Genomic DNA, 21,234 nt, shown 5'->3' with positions numbered 1-21,234 from the left:
GCATTTTTCGCACCTAAGTATGGCAATGTATTAACATAGTTGTATACATCCCTACATTCTCCCTTCATCTTCATCCTGCTAATTTAACTTTCTTATCTAATTCCAAACTTCTAAATTTCAAATTCTCCCTCTCTTCCGTTTTCTCTCTTTCTCTTTCTCTTTCTCTTTCTCTTTCTCTTTCTCTATCTTCTCTCTCTTTCAGTCTCTTTCTTTATCTTCTAACTGCAGTTGTCATATTTGCAATTTAAGTTTTTTCGAACTCGACTGCAGTTGCCTACTTCTCTGATACATCAAAGTGCTTGACCAACTCCATTATGATGACAGCTTTCCTTTTGTCTCTGGTGAAACCCAATTCTAATCTACATGTTAATTCTAAAAGTATGCCCTTTTTTGTCTTTCTACACTTTCTTGGCAAATTTGGGTACCATCTTCAAACCTAAGAAGATTTTTAGTAATATTAAAAGCCATTTCTTTTAAATTAACCAACCACAAGAAAACAAAATTAAATGAATTTTTTCACCTGTTTTATTTGAAGGTCTAGGTCACTAACCGCCAGGTGATGGAATCTACTGGGAACGTTTGTACTCCAAATCTGTTCAAATCTGTCTAAATCCCATACGACAAGCCCTCAAATTGTTATGATGTCGATGTTGAACACCTCTGTTAATTAAAACCACACACCCAAAAAAGCTCACCTCGCCTTGTACTCTGTTAAAACATGAGTGACAAAGTAGTCGCAAATTCCACGATTAAGAGAAAAATAACCATTTATAAATATGTATGTTAACTCGCTGAGCTTGAAGGTTTGTTTTCAGATGCTTCGTCACCATGACTAGTAACATAATCAGTGAGAGTCTCTGGTGACGCACGGGTGGTATGTTGTGTCTTTCTATTTATAGGTCTTGGTTTCTTAAGTTGCGTGATGTCATTTCCAGTTTTTTGTTCAAGGGAAAGTAGATGGGATCTAAATTGATGTGTTTATTGATGTTCTTCTGGCTAGAATGTCATGCTTCTAAGAACTTTCGTGCGTGGCTTTGTCCTAGGAAGTGTGTGTTGTCACAGTCAACGTGGTGCCCTTCTTTTTCTGCATGTATGGAAACTAGTGAGAGTGGGTCATGTCTTTTGGTAGCTAGCTGGTGTTCATATATCCTGCGAGCACGACAACAGGACAGTCTGAAATGAAGGAAAAATGATTTTTTATACACTGTTTAATCAGTGTGTGTTCAGATAAGGAAGATTGTTCATATGTGTACAACACATTCTGAATGAACAACGGAGACACAGTTAAGAAAAATAATGCACACAATGTATAAACTTTATAACCATTATTTGATCCTCATCTGAAGTGATACCTTCCCTTTCTCTCAACGTTCCCCCTTTTCTGGGATTCCCAACTCTAGTCTCTCATTCTTATCAGGATGTGTGTTGTAAATTCTTGTTTCTGGTTTCCCAACTTATTTCAGTTAATGCCCTTTCTACCAGGAATTAGATATGTTGGCCTGCTGGGTTCTTTCCAAAGCTAGTGTCTGTCATATTGTTGGAGAGAAAAGTTATGGCATCAGACCCAGCATTTGAACATATTGCTCTGTTGTACGTGCACTGTACAAAGGACCACAGCACACAGGAATTGCCAAAGTGTTGAGGGAAGGATATCTACTTCTTTCGATAATATAGTTTTCTCATTTTCCACATCTCCATATCTATATCCTCTCTCTCTCGCTCATTCTCCCTTTGTATCTAGTTAAGAAATCCACCAGTCATTCTTCGTGGCCCATCTATCAAAACTCCTTCTTTCAGTTTATACGCAATGCTTTCTTCAAGATGTAATGTGGTTATAATTAAGCAATGTAACTACAAAGACATGCGGGAGGAGCTGGCCAGAGTTAATTGGAAGGGGAGCTGAGCAGGAAAGACCATGGAGCAGCAAGAGCAGAAATTTGTGGGGATAATTCGGAAGATAATACCAGAAATGCAACCCCAAGAAGATGAAACGTACTCATGGGAGGACAAGGCAGCCAATAGTTACAAGGCAACAAACCGAAAAAAGAAATCATACAATGTGGTGAAGATGATTTGGAATTCAGAGAATTCATTCGCTCTGTAACTACATAAGGCTGGCATCACTGACACTACAGAGCTCTTAATCATGGTCAGGGAGAGAAACAGAGAAAACACATTCACTTTAAACACAGAAGATGGTATTTCTCAAGGAAAAAGATTCAGGTGAATTAAATATTTGAATTAAGATCAGTGAAATGCTTTTCCGGAATGTGTCAGATTGGAAGCAAGACCGGGGAGACAGACCCTGAGCAGAATGAGAGTTTAAAAATGGAAGCATCTCCACATCAGAAACCAGGTTAGGTCACTGGGTGCAAGGCTGATGGGTGAATGGGTCTCAGTGAGAATTGGGGAACAGACAGCAGAACTGCATTGCAGGTATTGCAGCTCGAAACTGCGTATTCATGTAGTGCTGTAACCACATCAGCGGGAGAAGCAGACCTGCATTCATACACAACCTGTAACTTTTTGCCAGGGTAACACCTCAGTCTGTCATTACCATCAACACCATCTATGGCTCAGTGACGAGTGTGGGTGAACATGTCAGAGTCAGAATCACATGAACTTTAACCTGATGCTAACGCATTAAAGCTACTGTACTTGACCAACAGATCTGAACGAAGCCCTGCAGTCCTGTCACATTCAATCATAAATGGTGATTGACGATTAAGCAAATGACTGGAGGAAAGGGCTCCACAAACATTCCCATCCTTATTAATGGAACAGACCTGCACATCAATGTAAAAGAGAACGTTGTTTTATCTGCACAATCTTCTGCCAGAAGTGTTGAGTCGATGATACACCTCACCCTCATCATGATGCCCACAAAATCACAGATGCCAGTCTTCAACTAATTCGATTTGCTGCATGTGAGAGGAAGAAACAGCTGAACACAATAGATACGACAAAGACAATGGGTCCTGACCCCATTCCTGCAACAGGACTGAAGCCTTGTGCTACACAACAAGCCGTGTCCCTGAGGAAGCTGTTTCAGTCCAACTCCAACGCAAACATCTCCCTGGCAATGTGGATAATTACTCAGCTATGTCCAGTCCTCTAAGAGGGGAATAATTACAATCTGACCAATTATCACCCCCTCAGTCCCATCACGACAGTCAAATCGGTGGGAGTTCTTTTTGACAAAGATGCCAAGCAGCACAGAAATACCCTGGGCAGTGTAGTTTCCGACAGGTCCCCATGTGGAGATCGTGTTGTGGAAATGTCACTGGATTATTAATCCAGACCAGGCTAATGCTCTGGCAGCGGGTGGAAGTTAAAAACAATCAATAAAATATCGAGATCTAATATCTGGGGTCAGTAATAGTGACCTTGAAGCCAATATGGATTGTAAACAGAATTTCCTTCTCCAATGTACTTTTAGGAAGTGAATGTCCCATGATTTCCTGGGCTGGGTAAAAAGTGACTCCAAAGACCCTGACATGTGATAAACATTTCAATGGTCTCTGAAACGGCCAAGCAAAGCATTCATTTTTATCTAACTACTCAGAGGTCTGAAAGGATGAAACCGGACAGAACACCCGGCCTCAGCATCAATGTCGGAAAAGGGAATGAGCACACAGTCCTGTCGACCCTGCAGAAACCTCCTTCCTAACACCTGAGAGCTTTTGACAACATTTACAGAGCTTTCACACAGACTGCACAGAAACAGCGGGAAAGGAGTAGATCATACAACACATTGAGCCTCCCCCATTCTAGTTCATGAAAAAAATCTCCTCAATGCACTTACCCCACACGATAGACATATCCGTTAATGTGAGTAACCTTGGGAAACTATAAAATAGGCGGTGCAGTTGTACGTTTGGTCTATCGAGTTTGCTACCCGAGCTTGAGGCTCTTTTGGAAATTGGCAGATACGATATTGTGGGGATAACTGAGACGTGGCTTCAAGTGGACAGGGCCTGGGAATTGAATATTCAAGGCTACACGTGCTATCGTAAGGACAGACTGACGGGCAGAGGGGGTGGGTGGCCTTGTTGGTAAGGGACGATATTCAGTCCCTTGCGCGGGGGGACCTAGAGTCAGGGGATGTAGAGTCAGTGTGGATAGAGCTTCAAAATACTAAGGGTAAAAATACCCAATCGGGAGTCATCTACAGGCCCCCAAACAGTCGTCTGGATGTCGGATGGATGTTAAATCAAGAGCTGAAATTGGCCTGTCGCAAAGATGTCACTACAGTTGTGATGGGGGATTTTAACATGCAGGTAGACTGGGAGAATCAGGATGGTATTGGGCCTCAAGAAAGAGACTTCGTGGAGTGCCTTACAGATGGATTCTTAGAGCAGCTGGTGCTGGAGCTGACCAGGGGGAGGCAATTCTGCATCTGGTATTATGTAACGAACCAGAATTGGTCAGAGACCTCGAAGTGAAGGAGCCATTGGGAAGTAGTGACCATAATACAATAAGCTTCAATCTGCAATTTGAGAGGGAGAGGGTACAGTCGGAAGTGACAGTACTTCTGTTAAATAAAAGGAAATATGGATCTATGAGGGAGGAGCTGGCCAAAGTTCAATGGTGCAATACCTTAGCAGGGAAGACCGTGGAGGAACAATGGTGGATATTTCTGTGTATAATGTAGAAGTTGCAGGATCAGTTCATTCCTAAAAGGAAGAAAGATCCCAGGAGGAGGCATGGGCGGCCGTGGCTGATGAGGGAAGTAAAGAAACATATAAAGTTAAAAGAGAAAAATTATAACATAGCTAAGATAAGTGGGAAAACTGAGGACTGGGAAGCTTTTAAAGAGTAACAGAGGATTACTAAGAAGGAAATACGCAGAGGAAAAAAGAGGTACGAAGGTAAACTGGCCAAGAATATTAAGGAGGATGGTAAAAGCTTTTTTAGGTATGTGCAAGTCAAAAAAAAAATGGTTAGGACAAAAATTGGGCCCTTGAAGACAGAAACAGGGGAATATATTACTAGGAACAAAGAAATGGCAGAGGAATTAAATGGGTACTTCAGATCTGTGTTCACTGGGGAAGACACAAGTAATCTCCCTGAGGTAACAGTGGCTGAAGGACCTGAACTTAAGGGAATGTATATTTGCCAGGATTTGGTGTTGGAGAGACTGTTCGGTCTGAAGGTTGATAAGTCTCGGGGGCCTGATGGTCTGCATCCCAGGGTACTGAAGGAGGTGGCTCGGGAAATCGTGGATGCGTTGGTGATTATTTTCCAGAGTTCAATAGATTCGGGGTCGGTTCCTGAGGATTGGATGGTGGCTAATATTATACCACTTTTTAAGAAAGGTGGGCGAGAGAAAGCAGGAAATTATAGACCGGTTCGTCTGAACTCAGTGGTGGGAAAGATGCTGGAGTCTATTATAAAGGATGAAATTACTGCACATCTGGATAGTAGTAACAGGATAGGATAGAGTAAGCATGGATTTATGAAGGGGAAATCATGCTTGACTAATCTTCTGGAATTTTTTGAGGATGTAACTCTGAAGTTGGACGAGGGAGATCCAGTACATGTAGTGTACCTGGACTTTCAGAAAGCTTTTGATAAAGTCCCACACAGGAGGTTAGTGAGTAAAATTAGGGTGCATGGTATTGGGGGCAAAGCACTAGACTGGATTGAAAATTGGTTGGCTAATAGGAAACAAAGGGTAGTGATAAACAGCTCCATTTCGGAATGGCAGGCAGTGACCAGTGGGGTATGGCAGGGATCCGTGCTGGGACCGCAGCTTTTTACAATATATGTTAATGATATAGAAGATGGTATCAGAAATAACATTAGCAAATTTGCTGATGATACAAAGCTGGGGGGCAGGGTGAAATGTGAGGAGGATGTTAGGAGATTACAGGATGACCTGGACAAGTTAAGTGAGTGGGCAGATGCATGGCAGTTGCAGTTTAATGTGGATAAATGTATGGTTATCCACTTTGGTGGCAAGAACAGGAAGGCAGACTACTACCTCAATGGAATCAATTTAGGTAAAGGGGCAGTACAGAGAGATCTGGGTGTTCTTGTACACCAGTCAATGAAGGCAAGCATGCAGGTACAGCAGGTAGTGAAGAAGGCTAATACCATGCTGGCATCATAACAAGAGGAATTGAGTATAGAAGCAAAGAGGTTCTTCTGCAGCTGTAGAGACCACACCTGGAGTACTGTGTGCAGTTCTGGTCTCCAAATTTGAGAAAAGACATTCTGGTTATTGAGGGAGTGCAGTGTAGATTCACGAGGTCAATTCCTGGAATGGCAGGATTACCTTACACCGAAAGACTGAAGCGACTGGGCTTGTATACACTTGAGTTTCGAAGACTGAGAGGAGATCTGATTGAGACGTCTAAGATTATGAAAGGATTGGACACTCTGGCAGGAGGAAACATATTTCCACAGATGGGTGAGTGCCGAACCAGAGGACACAGCTTAAAAATACGGGATAGACCATTTAGGACAAAGCTCAGGAGAAACTTCTTCACCCAGAGAGTGGTGGCTGTGTGGAATGCTCTGCCCCAGAGGCCCACTCTCTGGATTCATTTAAGAAAGAGTTGGATAGAGCTCTCAAAGATAGTGGAATCAAGGGTTATGGAGATAAGGCAGGAACAGGATACTGATCAGGAATGATCAGCCATGATCATATGGAATGGCGGTGCAGGCTCGAAGGGCTGAATGGCCCACTCCTGCACCTATTGTCTATTGTCTATTGTCTATTATCCTCAGACAGCCTCTTCCAATCTCACAAACACTTCCATCTGGAATGACAAGGGCAGCAGACTTTTGGGAACCCCACCACCTTCACATTCCCCTCCAAACCAGTCAACATCTTGATTTGGAAATATATCGTCTTTCCTTCACTGTTGCTGCGTGAAAACCCTGGAATTCCCTCTTTAATCAATAGTGGGTCACCGCACAGCAGGTAGTTTGCAGCAGTTCGAGAAGATTGCTCAGCACCAACATCTTAAGGGCAACTGGGGACGGGCAAGAAATGCTGGGCACATCCAACGATGCCCACATCCAATAAAAAACTTATTTTAAAAAAATAGTTCCAAGTTGAGCATCTGGATGGGACAGGTTATCTCATTTGAACACTAACAGGAAAGCAGTGTTTCTAATATTGAACATTTTAGACTTTTCTGTTATTAGATGTGTGTTCAGTATTCGATGGCATATTGTTGCTGAGTGCTGTGAAAAATTGCACCTGATTTGTTTAAATGAACAATACTGGCATAACAGGATCAATCCTTCGAAAGTACCAGACAGAAAATGACATTCATCGTAGAGAGAATGTACTCCCGCCAGATGAGACTCACTGATAGCAGCTCATATTCAAAATATTGATGGAATACTGGCTGACACTGAATCTTCCCACCGTCCATATCACAGGGGTTATCATTGAACAGAACGTGAAGTCAAATCAACATACAAATACAAGGGTTACAACAGCAGGTCAGAGACTTACAAGTCTATAATGAATAATAGACCCTATGACCTAAAGGGCATGAGATATAGCAATAGATTTAGGTGATTCAGCCCAGTCTTTCACTCTGATACTGTGCAGTTTTGTCATTGGCTCTATGAAAAGTGGAAATATCTTCTACATACTGACTGTATCAACCGTTGCAGTAATCCATTAGTTTCAATCAGACCCCCCCAAAGCCCCACAATTCTTCTAAATTCCATGGAGTACACACTGCCGCTCTTATAACAAGCCGTCATCCCCAGGATGGATCACCTCCAACAACAGCAGATCTTTCTCCAGAGATAGTATCCAAAACAGCTCACAATTGGCCAAATGCCGTCTGTCCATAGCCCATTACATTCTCAGCAGTATGTCTCCCGTCTTGCATTCTTGCTCTCTTGAAATGAATGCGAACATTGCTTTTGCTTTCCTAACTGCCAAGTGAACATGCACGTTAACCATAAGAGAGGACGAGTTGCTTCAAAATACTTTTGTGCTTCAGAATTAATGGATCTTATTAGAACATAGTGTCTCCTCTATTCGGCCTACCAAAGTGCATATTCTCACACGTTCCTCTATTTTTTTCGATCAGCCACGTGTTTTCCCACAGTCCTAAACTGTTCAAGCCTTTCTGCAGCTTCCCCGCTTCCTCAATATCATCTGCAAACTTAGCAAAACTGCCCTCAAGTCCTTTGTTCAGTTTGTTCATATAATACATTTCCTGGCTTCCTTAGGATCGTCCACCATCTACAAGGCACAACACTCAAGATGCTTGACTCCATTCAGGTTGAAGCAGTGGCTTGACTTGAATTACACCGGTAAAGTCTTCACTCCCTGCACCATTGACTCTCAGTAGAAGCACACCCTACCCCCTTTTGTTGTGAGTTTACTTCGTTATGGCGCACAATCTCACTCTATTGATGTCACTCCGTCTCAACACTAACTGAGTGGTGTTCACACCAACCATGTCACTGTGTATTCATGACGATAGAGGGAGTGAGGTCGGCAACGGGATGTCTATGATGAATAACTGTGTGACTGCCAGTGTGAAACCTGCCCCGTCAGCCTCGGATGCACCTGTGCCCGCTGTCACCGCTGCAGGCATGATCAGTCTTCCTGCAGGTCAAATCAAGGAAAGCGCCGGGCCTGGATAGTGTTCCTGGCTGAGCTCTCAGATCCTGTGAGGACCAACTGACAGAGGTATTCACATACAATTTCAGCCTTTCCCTCCCACAAGCTGAAGTCCCAACCTGCTTCAAGAACACTAACATCTACCTTGTAAGTGAGAAAGCTCATGCTTTAATGACTTAATGATTACTGCCCAGAGGCTCTAACATCAATAAACATGGAGTGATTTGAAAGGATGGTTATGGCGCACATGAACTCCAATCTCCCAATCTAACTTGAGCCCTTATAATATGCCGACTGATGTAACGGGTCCACAACAGATGCCGTATCCCGAGCCCTGCACTCATCCCTAGGACTTCTGGACAACAAATATACCTACACCAGACTCCTGCTCATTGACGACAGCTCCACCTTAAACATCATTGTCCCCTCCAGACTGATCTCAAAATTCCATCACCTTAGTCGTGGCTCCACCCTCTGCAACTGGGTCTCCCGGTTTCTGACCAAAGGACCAGAATTAGTGAAGGTAGGTATCTGCACCTCCGCCACAATAAAACTCAACACTGGAGCTCCTGAAGGATGTGTCCTCAGCCCCCTACTGTACTTCCTGTACACACACAGCTGTACCCTCAGCCCCCTACTGTACTCCCTGTACACATTCGGCTGTGCCCTCAGCCCCCTACTGTGATCCCTGTATACCAAAGACTGTGTCCTCAGCCTCCTACTGTACTCCCTGTACACACATGACTGTGTCCTTAGCCCCATACTGTACTCCCTGCACACACGGCTGTGTCCTCTGCTCCCTACTGTATTCCCTGTACACATATGGCTGTGTCTGCAGTCCCCTACTGTCCTCCCTGTACACATACGGCTGTGCCCTCAGCCCCCTACTGTAATCCGTGTAAACCGATGGTTGTGCCCTCATCCCCCTACTGTATTCCGTGTTCACCCATGGCTGTATCCTCACCCCCGACTGTACTCCCTGTATACCAAGAGATGTGCCCTCAGCCCCCAACAGTACTCCCTGTACACACATGGCTGTGTTCTCAGCCCCCTACTGTACTCCCTGTACATCCACAACTGTATCCAATGCCCGCTACTGTACTCCCTCTACACCACGGCTGTGTCCTCAGCCCCCTACTGTACTTCCTGTATACCAAAGGCTGTGTCCTCAGCCACCTACTGTACTCCCTGTACACATACGGCTGTGCCCTCAGCCCCTACTGTTTTCCCTGTACACCGATGGCTGTGCCCTCATCTCCCTACTGTATCCCTTGTTCACCCATGGCTGTATTCTCACCCCCGATTGTAGTCCCTCTATACCAAGAGATGTGCCCTCAGCCCCCAACTGTACCCCCTGTACACATACGGCTGTGTCCTGAGCCCCCTACTGTACTCCCTCTACACCACGGCTGTGTCCAATGCCCGCTACTGTACTCCCTCTACACCACGGCTGTGTCCTCAGCCCCCTACTGTACTCCCTGTATACCAACGGCTGTGACCTCAGCCCCCTACTGTACTCCCTGTACACACACGACTGTGTCCTCAGCCCCATACTGTACTCTTTGTACACACACAGCTGTGTCCTCTGCCCCGTACTGTACTCCCTGTACACACATAGCTGTGTCCTCTGCCCCCTATTGTACTCCCTGTACACATATGACTGTCCGCAGTCCCCTACAGTACTCCCTGTACAAACACAGCTGCGTCATCAGCCCCCTGCTGTACTCCCTGTATACGCACGGCTTTGTCATCAGTCACCTACTGTACTCCCTGTATACACACACGGCGTTGTCATCAGCCACCTACTGTACTCCCTGTACACACACAGCTTTGTTATCAGCCCCCTACTGTACTCCGGTACACCCGGCTGTGTCCTCAGCCACCTACTATACTCTGGCACACACCTGGCTGTGTCCTCAGCCACCGACTGTAATCCTGTACACACCCGGCTGTGTCCTCAGCCACCTACTGTACTCCTGTTCACACATGGTCGTATCCCTCAGCCCCCTACTGTACTCCCTATACACACACAGCTTTGTCATCAGCTCCCTACTGTACTCCCTGTACACATACGGCTGTGCCCTCAGCCCCCTACTGTAATCCCTGTACACCAATGGCTGTGGCCTCATCCCCCTACTGTATTCCGTGTTCACCCATGGCTGTATCCTCACCCCCGACTGTACTCCTTCTGTACCAAGAGATGTGCCCTCAGCCCCCGACTGTACTCCCTGTACACACACGGCTGTGTCCCTCAGCTCCCTACTGTACTCCCTGTACATCCACGGCTGTATCCAATGCCCGCTATTGTACTCCCTCTACACCACGACTGTGTCCTCAGCCTCCTACTGTACTCCCTGTATACCAAAGGCTGTGTCCCTCAGCTCCCTACTGTACTCCCTGCACATACACGACTGTGTCCTCATCTCCCTACTGTACTCCCTGCACATACACGACTGTGTCCTCAGCCCCATACTGTACTCCCTGTACACACACGACTGTGTCCTCAGCCCCATACTGTACTCCCTGTACACACATGGCTGTGTCCTCTGCTCCCTACTGTATTCCATGTTCACCCATGGCTGTATCCTCACCCCGACTGTACTCTCTGTATACCAAGAGATGTGCCCTCAGCCACCAACTGCACCCCCTGTACACACACGGCTGTGTTCTCAGCCCCCTACTGTACTCCCTGTATTTCAACGGCTGTGTCCAATGCCCGCTACTGTACTCCCTATACACCACGGCTGTGTCCTCAGCCTCCTACTGTACTCCCTGTACACATACGGCTGTTCCCTCAGCCCCCTACTGCAATCTCTGTACACGGATGGCTATGCCCTCATTCCCCTACTGTATTCCGTGTTCACCCATGGCTGTATCCTCATCCCCGACTGTACTCCCTATATACCAAGAGATGTGCCCTCAGACCCCAACTGTACTCCTTGTACACATATCGCTGTATCCTCACCCCCCTACTGTACTCCCTGTACATCCATGGCTGTGCCCAATGCCCGCTACTGTACTCCCTCTACACCACTGCGGTGTCCTCAGCCCCCTACTGTACTCCCTGTACACACATGGCTGTGTCCTCTGCCCCCTACTGTACTCCCTGTACACACATGGCTGTGTCCTCTGCCCCCTACTGTACTCCCTGTACACATATGGCTGTGTCCGCAGTCCCCGACTGTACTCCCTGCACAAACACGGCTGTGTCATCAGCCCCCTGCTGTACTCTCTGTACACACACGGCTTTGTCATCAGCCCCCTGCTGTACTCCCTGTACACACACAGCTTTGTCATCAGCCCCCTACTGTATTCCGGTACACCCGGCTGTGTCCTCAGCCATCTACTATACTCCGTCACACAACTGGCTGTGTCCTCAGCCACCTACTGTCCTCCTGTACACACCCGGCTGTGTCCTCAGCCATCTACTGTACTCCCTCTACACTACTGCGGTGTCCTCAGCCCCCTACTGTACTCCCTGTACACACATGGCTGTGTCCTCTGCCCCCTACTGTACTCCCAATACACATATGGCTGTGTCCGCAGTCCCCGACTGTACTCCCTGCACAAACACGGCTTTGTCATCAGCCCCCTGCTGTACTCCCTGTACACACACGGCTTTGTCATCAGCCCCCTGCTGTACTCCCTGTACACACACGGCTTTGTCATCAGCCCCCAACTGTACTCCCTGTACACACACGGCTTTGTCATCAGCCCCCTACTGTTCTCCCTGTACACACACGGCTTTGTCATCAGCCACCTACTGTACTCCCTGTACACACACAGCGTTGTCATCAGCCCCCTACTGTTCTCCCTGTACACACACGGCTTTGTCATCAGCCCCCAACTGTACTCCCTGTACACACACGGCTTTGTCATCAGCCCCCAGCTGTACTCCCTGTACACACACGGCTTTGTCATCAGCCCCCTACTGTTCTCCCTGTACACACACGGCTTTGTCATCAGCCACCTACTGTACTCCCTGTACACACACAGCTTTGTCATCAGCCCCCTACTGTATTCCGGTACACCCGGCTGTGTCCTCAGCCACCTACTATACTCCGGCACACACCTGGCTGTGTCCTCAGCCACCTACTGTACTCCTGTACATACATGGCCGTGTCCCTCAGCCCCCTACTGTACTCCCTGTACACATACGGCTGTGCCCTCAGCCCCCTACTGTAATCCCTGTACACCAATGGCTGTGCCCTCATCCACCTACAGTATTCCGTGTTCACCAATGGCTGTATCATCACCCCCTACTGTACTCCCTGTATACCAGGAGATGTGCCCTCAGCCCCCAACTGTACTCCCTGTGCACACACGGCTGTGTCCATCAGCTCCCTACTGTACTCCCTGTACATCCACCGCTGTGTCCAATGCCCCCTACTGTACTCCCTCTACACCACGGCTGTGTCCTCAGTCCCCTACTGTACTCCCTGTATACCACAGGTTGTGTCCTCATCTCCCTACTGTACTCCCTGTACACACATGGCTGTGTCCTCAGCTCCCTACTGTATTCCGTGTTCACCCATGGCTGTATCCTCACCACGACTGTACTCTCTGTATATCAAGAGATGTGCCCTCAGCCCCCAACTGCACCCCCTGTACACACACGGCTGTGTTCTCAGCCCGCTACTGTACTCCCTGTACATCCACGGCTGTGTCCAATGCCCGCTACTGTACTCCCTCTACACTACGGCTGTGTCCTCAGCCTCCTACTGTACTCCCTGTGCATACAGGGCTGTGTCCTCAGCCCCTACTGTACTCCCTGTACACCGATGGTTGTGCCCTTATCTCCCTACTGCATTCCCTGTTCACCCATGGCTGTACCCTCACCCCCGACTGTACTCTCTGTATACCAAGAGATGTTCCCTCAGCCCCCAACTGTACTCCCTGTACACAAACAGCGGTGTCCTCAGCCACCTACTATACTCCGGTACACACACGACTGTGTCCCTCAGCCCCCTACTATACTCCCTGCACACACACGGCTGTGTCCTCAGCCACTACTGTACTCCATGTACTCACGTTGCTCTGTTGCCAAATTCCAAACAATGCCAACTGTAAGTTTGCTGATGACAGCACCAAAGCAGGAGTGATATCAAACAACGATGAGTCTGAACACAGAAAGGAGACAGTGGGTTTGGTTGAATGGTGGAATGATAATAACCTCCCTCGCAAATTCGGCAAAGTAAAGAACTCGTCATTGAGTTTAGAATGAAAGGAGGGGAATAAGCCCCTATCTATATCAACGGTCGAGACAGAGCAGAGCGTCAAGTCCATCGGAGTGATGATAACTGGCAACCTACCCTCGATTTCTCACATAGGTGTGACAGTCAAGATGGTTCAAAAACGCCTCTCCTTCCTCACTTGGCTCAGGATATTTATCATGCGCTACTTCTACAGATGCACTATTGTGAACGTACTGTCTGGGTGTGTAATGGCCTGGTATGGCAACGCTCTGCCCAGGACCATCAGAAACTTCAGAAGATTGTGTTCACAGCCCAGACTATGACGGGCTCCAATCTCCAAACCATTGACTCTATTTACACGGCTCGTTGCCGCAGAAAGGCTGCCAACATCTATCCAAAATTACTGAGGGAAAGGAGAGAGGAAATATCTTGGGCCTTAACAGATATCTTTGTCACATCCTTTAACACAACTAAGGTCCCAGAGGACTGGAAAGTTTCTAATCCCCTTGTTTAAGAATGGTAGCGTGAATAATCCAGTTAATAATAGACCGGTGAGCCTGAAGTCTGGAGTAGGGATGCTGCGAGAGAAGATACTGAGGGATAGGATCTATTCTCATTTGGATGAAAATGGTCTTATCAGTGATAGGCAACATGGTTAGTGCAGGGAAGGTCATGTCTTACCAACTTAATAGAATTATTTGAGGAAGTGACAAAGTTGAATGATGAGGGAGGGGCTGTAGATGTCATGGACATGGACTTCAGGAAGACGTTTGATAAGATTTCCCATGGTCAGGTTATGGAGAAAGTGAAGTCACATGGTGTCCAGGGTGTGCTAGCTACATGGATAAAGAACTGGCTTGGCACGGTGGCACAGTGGTTAGCACTGCTGCCTCACAGCCCCAGAGACCCGGGTTCAATTCCCGCCTCAGGCGACTGACTGTGTGGAGTTTGCACGTTCTCCCCGTGTCTGCGTGGGTTTCCTCCGGGTGCTCCGGTTTCCTCCCACAGTCCAAAGATGTGCAGGGTCAGGTGAATTGGCCATACTAAATTGCCCGTAGTGTTAGGTAAGGGGTAAATATAGGGATATGCGTGGGTTTCGCTTCGGCGGGTCGGTGTGGACTTGTTGGGCCGAAGGGCCTGTTTCCACACTGTAATGTAATCTAATCTAAAAAAACAGCGTACAGAGCGTAGCAGGGGAAGGGAGTTTCTCAAAACGGAGAACTGTGACCAGTGGTGGTCCGTTTAAGATGTTTCGGGAAATATACATGAATGGGCAGGGAGCACAGGGATACAGACCTTCAGAAAATAGGAGACAGGTTGAGATAGAGGATTTGGATCGGCGCAGGCTTGGACCGCCGAATGGCCTGTTCCTGTACTGGAATGTTCTTTGTTCTAACATTGCCAAAGACCCATCATATGCCTGTTAAGATCTCCCACAACCTCTTCCATCAGGCTAAATGAAAAAGACACTTGAACACACAGAGCAGCAAGTTCATGTATAGCTTCTTCCTAGCTGTTATTAGACTGATGAATGGACTCTCTAATCTCAGATAATGCTGATTTTGTTCATATTGATCTCGCCTAGCGCACGCCCTGTGCAGCATAACCTATATGCCTCTCAGACATGTTTTACAGCCATCGTTCAGTATGTCCATTCTTACCATGATCTTCCGAGGACAAAATAAATCCTCACCTCTCTCCAGTGCTCACGCCCAGGTCTCTCCGGTCCTCACCCCAGCACCTCCCTTTCCCCTAGCTCCCCTTGACCCTATCCCCAGCTCCCTGTGATCTTTGTATCTCCCTGTTTCTCTCACACTGTCTGTTTCCCTGTGTTTTCCTTTTCCCTGTCTTCTGTTTCTTTCCCTGAACCTATTATCTTCCCTTCTCCCTGCACATGTGACTGCTTGTTTCCTTGTTTTGTTTCAATTCTCTCTTTGACTGACTGTCCATCTGTTTCCCTTGCTGTGTTATCTCTCTCCTTCCCTTTGTTTCTGTCTCTTTCTCCTTCGTTGTGATGGTGGTGGCTTCTCTATTCGTTTGAAGCTGGTGATGGCTCATTGGTTCGATATTGGCAATACAATACACTCAACAAAGTTTTGATATTGAAGGAAATAATTTAAAATTATCAGTTAAATTTCAATTGTTGTCAAAACAGCAACAGCAACCAGAACGTGGGTACCCATTTAACAGCCAATTGTTAAATCTAACTATTTTGAAACCACCCATCTCCCAAGGTTCCGTTTACTGGCAACTCAAAGCATTCTATTCGGGTGCACAATGACCTGACATGGTAACTGCTCTGCTTAGGACCATAAGAAACTACAGACGGCTGTGTGCACAGTCCGGACCATCACAGAAGACAACCTTCCATCCATTTATACTTGTCATTGTCGCAGAAAGGCTGGCAACATCAAAGATCTCTCCCAAAACAGTAATGATCTCCTATAACCTCTTCCAACAGGGAGGACAACACAGAGACTTGAAAACATGGACCAACATACTCAGGAACACTTCCTTCCCTACCATTATTAGGCTGACAAATTGACATCTCGCACTTTTCAAATAATATTAATCTTACTAATGTCGATCTTACTTTGCCCACCTCCTGTGAAGCTGTAACCTTGTATACTTCACTCTGTCCAAGGACCCTGTGATCTCTGTTTTTTTTTGTTTAGGGTCTTGTGCCTGCACTACGATAAAAACAAACCTTTCCATTGTACGTTTGACTAAACTAAATGAAACCAAATCAGATCAAGCACGTGGACTGCAGGGGCTCAAGGTCTTCTCAAGGGCAACTGGAAAAATGAACGAATGCTGCCCCAGTCAGAGATACCCATATCTAATTAATGAATATAAGAAGAAGACCACACTTAGGGAGGACAGACAGAGGGAATCAAATCGCTTCAAACATGATCATAGATTTATACAGTTTTCCCTCACTATTTCTAAGTAGAGTCTTCCTACAAACCGTTCACAAGCGGATATGGCATGAAGTGCAGTCGCACTGATTTATATGGGAACATTTTCGGCTTTCTTCGTAAAAGTGAAAATCCTGTTCGGATTTCTTTTGGTTAGCGAAACAATGTCCCAATGTAAGTCATTCGGAAAGGAATGTGGCGAAAAGCTAACTTTTGAAAAGCGGGGATACCTGTATTTCAAGGGCATGATATTCAGGAAGATGGGAAAGGTGAAAAATAAATGAGGTGAATCTCACATTTTATTTCCAGCCCAGCTGATAATCATTCTCTTTGTTTCCTCTTTTTTCTTCTATATCCCTCTTTCTCTATTGATTCCTCCTCCCCTTCAAAGCAGACTTCCCATCACCAGTATTAATCACACTCCTTTCCAGCTGCTTTCAGTTCAGGAAAGTTCCCCAGCACTTTCTGTTCGTTTCTTTGCGTTTCTTTCTATAATTTCAGATTTTCAGCATCTTCCATTATTTGATTTCGCCTTCAATTTTGTTAATTCGTGGGATGTTGGCATTCGTGGGAAGGACAGCATTTGGTTACCATCACTAATTGCTTTGATCATGAGGCCATTCCACAAGCCAATATAAAGCAAAGCACATGGGTCTCAAGTCACAATTAACCCAGACCGGGTAATAACATTAGATTTCTTTACCGAAGGTGATCAGTGAAAGATGAAGGTTTTCATACAAAATGTTGCTTTTAATATTGTTTTTCGTGAAATTCACTTTTATTCGAATTCTTATCATTTTTATTTAAGTTCTGTCATCAGCTGTGGTGGACTTGAAACAAATCACTTGAAACAATATCTTTCGTTTAATACGCTTAGCTTCTGAATTACATCCAGCGACATTCCTACATTCATTCATTGTCCTAATCATGAAGTAACTTCCGAGACAAGAACAATTTTATGATTGAAATATTTATAATCGGAAATGTGGTCAGAAGAGAGCTTGAAACATTATGTCTGAATTTTACCAACTTGCAGCCAATGGTTTGTTCAGCAACAATACTGACACAGAGATGAAGGTTGGGGATATTAGGAGCTAGGAGTGGACAGGTTTGGTGACAGACAGAACAGGAGACATAAATCAGTTCAGGGCAAAAAGGGATCTCGAGGTTGTGCACAGTTTTGTTTGCAGATGTTTTTAAGGGAGGGGTCTGCAATTCATGGGTAATAAATGAAGACTGCAATTGAAACTGAAGACAATAGTTTTTTTCTCTGACAAATATAGGTAACAGAAATTGCAACGAAGTTCCAGCTTGTTTATGGGATTAATGAATGGACAGAGGTCGAGAACACCGACAATAACGAGAATAGGTGAGTCGCACACCGTCCACCCCGCCCAGAATAATCATCAGCACTGCATATCCGATATGGTAGAACTCTCCAAGAGGGGAAAAGACTCAAGGAAAACCTCCTCTCCATTGTTGTAATGTTCAAGTCCGCTATTCTCAGATTCAGATCTATGCAGCTGTTGATCTCTGTTACTGTTGGAGCTGATGCATCTGTTACTACAGTGGGATAGCGCACTGAATGAAGCGTCTTAGTAATAGGAGAGTGAAACCCTGCAGTGACACAGTTGCATTGCATGGAGACTGACATCAACCACAGTCAGAGCAATACAGCTTTCAATATAGCACATTCAGTTCACAATATACCTGGACTGGACTAAATGTTGACATTGCTGGCTATCGGTCACATCTCCCATCACCAATCGCTTGTGAGGGAGAATAAGAATATTTTCATTTTGTAGGCTACATGATTCTGCTCTGTTTTCCATTTACTATGCTGTAACCATCTCTCCAAAAATCCTTCCACCACCCCACCCCCCAAAAGAATCACAGTCAGGATGTTGTTACTGTGCTGATCTCTTCTCCACGGGAACAAACGCTAGCGAACAGACTGTCATTGGGAACAGTCGCCCTGAACATGGACAGGAAGTGTGGACTTCTCCGAATGTTCCTCTCACTGCTCTAATAAGGCAACTTTGGAACTTCCAAAGGGAATATGCTTCAGTAATTTATTTATATAAATTGACAGACTTCTAAATGCAGTTTCATTTGCTCTAAACCGTATTATTTTTTACACATTTTGGCCTCAGTCCAACACTAAAAGTGATAATTACAATGAACTTATTCATTTAGACTTATGAATTAATGAGTCAGGTTCGAATGAACATGTTATTGGCTGGGAGATAGGGCGGAATGGGAGCAGTGGCTGTGGAGACTGCATAGGGAGTGCAATGATATTCCCCAGTCATCATCCCTCTTTCTGACAGACAGAATTAAATCTAATGCATAGCAAGGAAACAATCAACATTTGGGAGATGCAATGCTGAATGCCAATGTGAACTAAAATGATAATATTACATGTGATAAAGTGAACTATATTTTATACATACCATTTAATCATTGGGAATACAGATTGAGTAAATTCACCGGACCTGAAACATTAACTTTGATTTCTCTTCACAGATACTGCCAGACCTGCTGAGCTTGCCCTCTACATTCTGCTTTTTTTATTGTTTGAGATTTATCGTTTTGTTCATATCTGGCAGGATACTTACAATTAAAAGCAGACACTCGTAAAAAAAATGTGAAGGGCAATAGGGACAATACAGGAGACGAACAGTAGAGATATAGTCATTCCAAGCTGGAAGAGACAATGGGTTGAGTTTCCCCCACTTTTGCTGTAAATAATTCTGTGATATGGAATCAAAGCCGTTGGAGAGCGGGTAGACAAGCTCGTTCAACGAAGGACACAGAGTGCTCCACCATCAATAATCTATTCCTGTTATCTCATGAAATTTCAGCTGCCTCTAAAACGTATTTTCAAACAAAGTGGAGTTCCTGAGATTTACAGGATAATCAGAAAAATATTCTTCTATCCTTTGCATCTTAAAGAAGAAACAGATATCGGCCGTAACACAGGTGTCACCGACGCATCACCTATAATAGGAACAGGAAAGGACTACATTGTGCATGTGTAACCAAATTCAGCATGTACCCTGTCAAGAAACATGAAATATAGTGATACGGATACATGAAATACAAACAGAAAATGATGGTAGAAGCGCAACAGATGAGGAAGTATCTGCAGAGAGAAAGAGTTAACATATCGAATATGATGTGACACTGTTCTGAAAAAGTCATACTGAAATCAAAGGTTAATTCTGTGTATCTCTGCTCGGAGGGTGCCAAACCTGCTGAGTTTCCCTCTATCGAATTCTTTTTCTTTCTGAACTGTGACAAATTGACTGATCTGAACGATATAAGCAAAGTTGCTATCTTAGTCGAATCTCGAATATTTGTTTATGGACATTAAACGAGAAATTACAAAGTTCCTATATTTGACAGAGCTCCAAATATCCATGACGTATTGCGTTGTGATACAAAGACATTGTGAGACATTGTTGAAACAAAAACCGAAGTTGCTGCAAAAGGTCTGCAGCATCTGTGCAGAGAAATCAGAGTTAACGTTTCTAGTTCAGTGGCCCTTCATCAGAACAGATGGTAGTCCTGAAAATGTTGATTAATATACAGCAGAGACTGAATAGCTGTTAATGGAGACTGTTAGTAGCTAACAATTGGGGGTGAGTAATGGAAGACCACGTGAGAACTAGGCCTGGTCTATGGGTAGGGGCATTGAGGAGCTCAGTCCCTAAAATTTCGAACATTATTTTGAGTCTGAATGGCTGCAGAGTCCGCCCACGGAAAATGAGGTGTTGTTTTCCAGCTTGCGTTGAAATGTCCTGGAACACTGCAGCAAGCCTGACACAGAGATATTGGCCAGGGAACAGGATGGGGCATTAAACTGGCAGTCAACTGCAAACTCAGGGTTTTTTGCATAGGTACAGCTTTGATATTCTGTGAAGTGTTCACCCAGTCTACCTTTAGTTTCCCCAATGTAGAGCAGACTACAATGTGAGCAGATAATATAGTAGATCGGATTGTGGGAAATGTTGATAGGATGCTGCTTCACCTGGAAGGTATGTTTGGGCCCTTGGTTAGTGACGAGGGAGGAGGTAAATGGGAAAGTGTAACACCTCCAGCAGGGGAAAGTGAAATGTACCTGTGATGGGGGGTAGGGGAGATGGTGGGGCGGGGGGAGGTGTGGGCAGTGAATAACGAGCGGACCAGGGTGTTCTGGAGGAAATGGTCACTTCAGAAGGTGAAAAAGGGAGAGGAGGCAAATATGTGTCTGGTGGTGGCATCTTGCTGGAGGTGGGGGAATTGCAGACTGATGATCTTATGCATGTGAATGCTGGTGGGATGGTAGGTAATGACAGGGAGAACTCTAACGCTGTTGCAGGAGGGAGGAGAGAGGGTGAGGGTAGAAGTGCAGGAGGTGGGACAGAACTGGTTGAGGGCCCTGTCAATAACAGTGCTGGGGAATTCTCGGTTGAGAAAGAAGGTGGACATTTCAGAGGCCACATTTTTGTAGTTGACATCATCAGAAGCAATG

This window comes from Chiloscyllium plagiosum, unplaced genomic scaffold, assembly GCF_037043375.1.
Source record: "Chiloscyllium plagiosum isolate Xiang-an unplaced genomic scaffold, Cpla_swu_hap1 HiC_scaffold_44, whole genome shotgun sequence".
NCBI lineage: Eukaryota > Metazoa > Chordata > Chondrichthyes > Orectolobiformes > Hemiscylliidae > Chiloscyllium > Chiloscyllium plagiosum.
The sequence above is the reverse complement of the archived record's forward strand: the minus strand, read 5'-3'. Positions refer to the sequence as shown.